This window comes from Mobula hypostoma, chromosome 2, assembly GCF_963921235.1.
Source record: "Mobula hypostoma chromosome 2, sMobHyp1.1, whole genome shotgun sequence".
Lineage (NCBI taxonomy): Eukaryota > Metazoa > Chordata > Chondrichthyes > Myliobatiformes > Myliobatidae > Mobula > Mobula hypostoma.
In genome coordinates this window covers 131,403,437-131,410,449 of record NC_086098.1, presented here as the reverse complement: position 1 = coordinate 131,410,449, position 7,013 = coordinate 131,403,437, and the positions used below count along the sequence as shown (strand labels likewise).

The following is a 7,013-nucleotide window of genomic DNA, read 5'->3' as shown; positions in this document are numbered from 1 at the left end:
GCACTCGAGGGAAACCCAAGCCGTCACATGCAGATTCCTCGTGGGGTGCCAGAGGTCAGGATTGAATCTGGGTTGCCACTGTGCTGCCCAAAGTCAGAGCTGGTGCAGTCCATTTACTCCATTTAATGCATTCCACACTCCTTAACATTCCTCTTCTGCAAGCTGTCCTTTACAAAAATAGCTGATTACAGACCTTGCCTGTCTATGGTGGAGAGCTTCACATCTCAAACACTGTCTATGAATCCTCCCTTGTTATTCTTAATGTGATTACCATTTCATTCCAATTGCATTGACTGATAGGAACAATCTATAAAGCAGAAGACGGGGAAGGATAAAACATTGCAGATGGAACAACTTTGAAGCAAGCTTTTGCATTCATGGGACAGTGACTTACCAACAATCGAACAGCCTTCAGCTGCACGTTATATGGTGCAGCTTATGGTGATATTGAGAGAAACACATTCCTGCTGGACTCTTGCAGAGAAATTTTCTCTATAAGTAGTTACCAAGACTAACTGTTGAGAAAGCTTTTTCATTTTATTCGTGGCCTGAGTTTGAAAGTGCAGGAACAATCCACTCAAAAACAAGAGCTCTCTTAAAAGAAAAGCTACCTAAAAAAAGGCCCAGAAGGGTACCTCTGAAAAGGGGTGTGGAGAAGCAGGCGTGGACTGCGCTACCTTTTGTCTGGACACTGGTAATGTGACTTTGATGGTAAGTGGTTCATTATCACCACCCAGGCATGTGGGCAGGACTTCCTGTGGGTCTTTTTTGGAGAGTGGGGAAAGGGGGGGGGTGCAGGATGGTGGTGGGGAAGAACAGAAAACCAGAATTCATTTACACCACTTAAGTATAGACAGTACATTTGACAAAGGTGCACAATGGATACAGGAGGTAGACTTCAGTAGTTGTGTGTGTCTGAGAAAGGATCAGAGTTAATGAATTACTAAATATACATTATTGAGGTATACCGTACATTACACACAACACATTGACGTGGTCACAATGACAGCATGCCAGTGAATCTTCTTTGTTAGGTGTTTGAGGAGATTTGCTATGTCACCAAAGAATCTTGCAAATTTCTACAGATGGACGATGGAGTGAATTCTAACTGGCTGCATTGCAGCCTGGTACAGGGGCTCCAATGCACAGAATCACCAGAGGCTGCAGCAGGTCGTAGCCTCCGCCAGCTCCATCAACCATCTCCACTACTGAGGATTCATGAGTGGTGCCTCACAAAGGCGGCATCCATCATTAAGGACTTTCACCACCCAGTACATGCACGTGCCCTCTTCTCATTACCACAATTGGAGAGGAGGAACAGGAGCCCACACTCAACAATTCAGAAACAGATTCTTCCCTTCTGCCATCAGAGGGTGGCCAGTATATGGAAGAAGTTGCCAGAGGAAGTGTTGAGGCAGGTAAGTTAACATTTTAAAAGTACTGTACATGAATAGGAAGGGGAAGGACATGGGCTAAATAGGTCAAATGGGATTAGTTTAGGTGGGAATCTTGGTCAGCTTGGACCAGTAGGGCTGAAGAGCCTCCCTCTATGCTGTATTCCTCTATGACTATAAATCGCTGGAAACACTTAAGAGGCAGGCTGGAGCAAGGCATGTGGTAAGAAGAGGAGGAGCTTTGGGAGAGTGTTGGGGTGAGGGGAGTTCAGGGGAAATACAGGTAGAGTAAGGGTAGATGTCATGCTGGGGCTGGGGTGGAGAATGTCAGAGGGTGAGGAGCGGCCGTGGGGAAAGGAGGATGTTGGGAGTTTGGGCTGGTCAAGAGACTGAAGTGGTACTGATGGAGTTTCAACTGTAAGAGGTACTGCATCCTCAGGAGAGGGTTTTGCTGTCAAGACAGAGCTTGATAAAGTCTCAGTCAATCCCATGGGATAAGTGAATACCTCATCCTACTGTAATGTGGAACTAGCATGACCCATTCAAAGTTAATGATGATCACACACACACACACACACACACACACACACACACACACACATACACACACAGGTGCAGCATAACAGTATCATATAAGCAGCATTCACAGGATTAGCATAAATTAAAAATAAATTGTTTATATACAATTTTTAAAAGAAAGAGAACTTTTGGAACAAAAACAAACACAAAATTCATTTCAGAGCAATGTGATCAAAGTGGCCAGAGTGTTGCTGAACAGTGGGATTTGCCAGTTGTTTCAAGGATTGAATGGACGAAGGGACATAGTTGTTCTTGAACCTAGTGGTGTGGGATTTCAGGCTTCTGTCCTTCCTCCTGATGGTGGATAGAAGATGGCATGACCTAGACAGTGGGGATCTTTGGTGATGGATATTGCTTCTTAAGGCAGTGCCTCATGAACATGGTTGGTCTTCAGATGGTTAGGAGGGATGTGCCTATGATGTATAGGACTGAGTCCACTTCTTTCTGCAGCTTCTAATGTTCCGGTGCGTTCAGATTGCCATACCAAACCATGACGCAACAAAGCAAGAATAGTTTCAACAGTTGTCAGTGCATTCACCCCAACCTTGGGAAGCATGACGATGGTCAATGAAGATCTACTCACACCTTGAAAAAAAAATTGAGAAAAATCAGAGGGAGAAAGACAGATCATTTTTGTTGGATTCAGTGGAAACGCTGGGAAAATTGTATTACTCCACCGAGTATGACAGCCAGGGAGAGTAGGAAAGCTAACTCCAGTAGCGTCTTTCTGGCTGAATACTTGGGGATCAGTCTTGTCAGAACCTGCACCTTCTTTCAGCAGTGAGTTAAGTCTGAGACCTCATGATAATGCTCCCAGTCCAAGGACTAGCATAATTCTGAATGAAAGACCAAAAGGATGCTAGCTTTAGAGTTAGAGTCTAACTACCCTGGCATCTCAAGGTACAGGAGAGGTTTCAACAGTGCTATCTCCTCACAATCTTCCACATAAAGCACACAGTAAAAGCATAGACCATAGACGACTTCCAGGCCAACACTTGTGTCCCAGTATCGCTCCATTGGCTCCTTTGGGAAGGTTGATATTCACATTCTCAACATGGATTCTAAAGATTTGAAACATTAACTCACTCTATTTCTTTCTCCCTTGTTGCTGTCTGACATGCTGTGTTTTTCCATTCTCTTCTGTCATTTCCAGTTTTCAGCCTTCCAACAATTAATATAGTCATGGTCATAGTCATACTTTATTGATCCCCAGGGAAATTGGTTTTTGTTACAGTTGCACCATAAATAATTAAATAGTAATAAAACCATAAATAATTAAATAGTAATATGTAAATTATGCCAGGAAATAAGTCCAGGACCAGCCTATTGGCTCAGGGTGTCTGACCCTCCAAGGGACGAGTTGTAAAGTTTGATGGCCGCAGGCAGGAATGACTTCGTATGACGCTCAGTGTTGCAAGTCCAGAGCTCACTGAATGTGGCAACATAAGTGGTTCAGGTGGAAGTTATATTGCATGCTTACCTTCATCAATCAGGACATTGATTACAAAAGTCAGGAAGTCATGTTGCAGCTCTATGAGGTTTGGTTAGGCCATATTTGGAGTATTGTTTGCAGTTCTGGTCGCCACATTACAGGAAGGATGTGGAGGCTTTAGAGAAGGTGCAGATGGAGTTTGCCAGGATATTGCCTGGACTGGACAGTATCAATGATAAGGAGAGCTTGGACAAGAGCATCAGAGGCTGAGTGGGACACCTGATCGAAGTTTATAAGATTGTGAGCTGCATAGATAGGATAGAGACTCAGATTTTCCCTGAAGCAGAAATGTCAAAAATACTAGATGGCATAGGCTTGAGGTGAAAGGGAGTAAGTTTAAAAGAAATGCACAAAGCAAGTTTTTTTTTGCACGGTATTAGGTAGCTGGAACACTGGGGGCGGTAGTGGAAAGAGATTTGATGTTTAAGAAGCATTTAGGCAGGCACATGAACAGAAAACAGAGAGATACAGACCATGTGCAGACAAATGGAATTAGTTAGCTAATTTAAACCGATACCCTGTGATTAAGCATTCTTTACAAATTTGGCTCCAGTTCCTCAATTTCTTTAATCTTAAAAAATTGAAACTTTGTAGTTTAATTTATCAAAATTATTTTCCTAAGCCTTCTTTGAGTGATCCAATTTTTTTACTTTGGAAAAATAAAGGTATTAATTCTTTCTTGGATTTATTTAAAGAAGGTAGAATGATGTCTTTTGAACAATTAGTTGATAAATATTCTCTTTCATACTCACACTTTTTACAATACCTTCAAGTTAGACATTTCTTACAAAAATATTTAAGTAATTTTCCTTACATATTGGAGGCTGACCTGTTAGATACTATTATGAGTATGAACCCTTCGACAAAGGGTTCTATTGGAAGAATTTATAATTTATTATTACAATGGGATAAGCGTCCCTTATTTAAGATTAAACAGGATTGGGAAAAGGAACTCAATTTGACTTTCATGACGGAGGATTTGATGTGGATTCTGAAGTTGGTTAACTCTTCTTCAATCTGTGCTAGTCGTTCACTGATACAATTTAAAATTGTATATCCTTACCATCTGACGAAGGAGAGACTCTCTAAAATATTTCCTAATGTTGATAGTTATTGTGATAGATGTAAAACTGAGATAGCTACACTGACACATATGTTTTGGTTTTGTTCTATACTGGAACAGTTCTGGAAGTCAGTTTTTTCGACCATTTCTAAAGCACTTAAAATTAATCTACAACCTAATAAATTAACTGTGCTTTTCAGAATAATTCCTCAAAATATCCATGGTATTTCTCTGTCTGACCAACATGTTATTGCATTTGTTACATTGATAGCTAGGAGGGCCATTTTGTTGAAGTGGAAGGATATATAAGCTCCTACTTTGTCACAATGGTTCTCTCAAGTGATGCTATGTCTTAGTTTGGAGAAAATTAGAAGTTGAACCTTTGAACCTTTATTTGATTTTGAGAAAAGATGGGGCTCATTTGCTCGTTATTATCATTTGAGTTAATTGATAGATTTTCTCCACGATCTAATTGTAAATTTTTTTGATATATTTTTTCTTTTTTGCTGGCAGTTTGATGTTTATTTTTAGAAGCTTTTTGTATGACACATGGCTCCGGGGTTGTACACCTAATGAGGTTTTTTTTCCCACTTTTTCTGCTCAGTAGGGGTTTTTTTTATTATCACAAAATTTTTCAGTCTTTAAGATAATGTTTTCTTTTCCTTGGGACAATGTAAGTGTTGTTACTTCGATGTACATGTTTTTTTTTGAATAATATAATGATAAAAAGATTTGAAAAGGAAGAATTAGTTAGGCAGGTACAGACATGGTGGGCTGAAGTGCCTGTTTCTGTACTGTACTATTCTTAACTATTCTACGTGCTGTTCCAGTCTCTGTAATGGCAATCACTAGGTGGACAGAGGAAATGAGTCAAAGATGTTTTCAAAGCCTCATTCAAAAAAATAACATTCTAGCTAACTCAGGGGCTATCCCCTATCCAGCCTAGGATTTTATTGCTTAGAGCCTGGGAGACTGAAGGGTGATCTTATAGAGGTTTATAAAACCATGAGGGTTATAAGTAAGGTAACTGTACACAGTCTTCTTTTCCCAGGGAAGGAGAACGAAAAACAAGAAGGCACATGTTTAAGGTGAGAGATGAATGATTTAAAAGGGACCCAAAGGGCAACTTCTTCATGCAGAGGGTTCAAAGGATTCAAAGTACATTTATTATCAAAGTATATATGCAGTATACAACCCTGAGATCTGTCTTCTTCACGGACAGCGACAAAACAAAGAAAACCATGGGCGGTGCATGCGTGGTGCGTAAATGGAAATGAGCGCCACAGAAGATGACTGAGGTAGGTACAATAATGACATGTAAAAGACATTTGAGTAAGTGTATGGATAGGAGGGATTTTAGCGGGACATGGGCAAAACGCAGACAGATAGGTTTGACTTTGTAGGTACAATTGGCTGCATGGATGAGTTGGGCCGAAGGGCCTCCTTCCCTGTTCTATGACTCGATGACATGGCTGAAATTTTCCTTATTTCAGGAATTCAATTTGGCCCAAAGAAAGATCAATTTCCAAACTAAGTTTTGTGTTTGCTGACGCACAAAAGACCACAGATGCTGGAGCAATATACAAGATGCTGGGTCAGAAGGAGGGTCTGTTCCCAAAACACTGACTGTCCATGTCCCTCCACAGTTGCTGCCTGACTCATTGAGTTCCACTACAATTTGTAGTGTTATTTATTGCTGTGTGTGGTTATTTGTGCAATAAAGAACAATAATATACAAAGCAAGGATTCTGCATTCTCTGTGTCTTTGGGCATGAAGTGGAAGAATCATCTAAACTTAAAGCTGTAACAGCTCAAACCACAATGTGCGTATACATTGGTATTCATTATTACTAACCGTGGTAATATCAATCTCGAGGGAAAACCAATAAAAAAAAATCATGTTACTTATACATTAAGATCAAGAACAAACGGGCCGGTTGCAAAGCTGATGACGTTATTACTAGTTGTGTACCACTGATCTTGTGGCTTTACTCATTTGACTTTGACTGGGCTGTACACTTTGTTTCATGAATTCATGAATTATCATTTCTCTCACCTTTATCATCTCATTGTGTTCCTGTGCTTCAAAGGTGAATCACCACCACGGATACCCTCAAAAACCATCATGAGGCATATGGTTGATTATGATGCCACTTCACTCTCTCAAATATCATAACTCTCCTGTCTCCCACACAAAGTTGCCAGAAGGCAAAGTTCACCCCTGGGGGATTTGAGCTTATGGACTGTCTGATAAGTGTTTCAAGTCTGGAAATTCTAAAAACCTACATATGTTCACCAAAGATCAAGTGCCATCGATAAGCTTTCACACCTGGATTTGACCTGTCCTTATCAATCATACTTCAGTAATATGTGAAAATGAAAGTCAAATGTTTTGCATGCTCAATTGAGTAATATTTGTATTACACAGTCAGTGGCCACTTTATTATGTACACTCACACACCTGTTCATTAATGCAAATATCTGA

General features: G+C 40.4%; 1 long non-coding RNA gene across 1 annotated transcript; it reads left to right on the top strand.

Moving 5' to 3' along the window:
• The first annotated feature begins 1,293 nt into the window (after positions 1–1,293).
• LOC134359443 (uncharacterized) lies at positions 1,294–6,095 on the top strand. Its single transcript, XR_010021117.1, has 4 exons — positions 1,294–1,418; positions 5,580–5,616; positions 5,751–5,826; positions 6,022–6,095. It is a non-coding gene; the product is annotated as an uncharacterized LOC134359443 (long non-coding RNA).
• Positions 6,096–7,013: the final 918 nt, after the last annotated feature.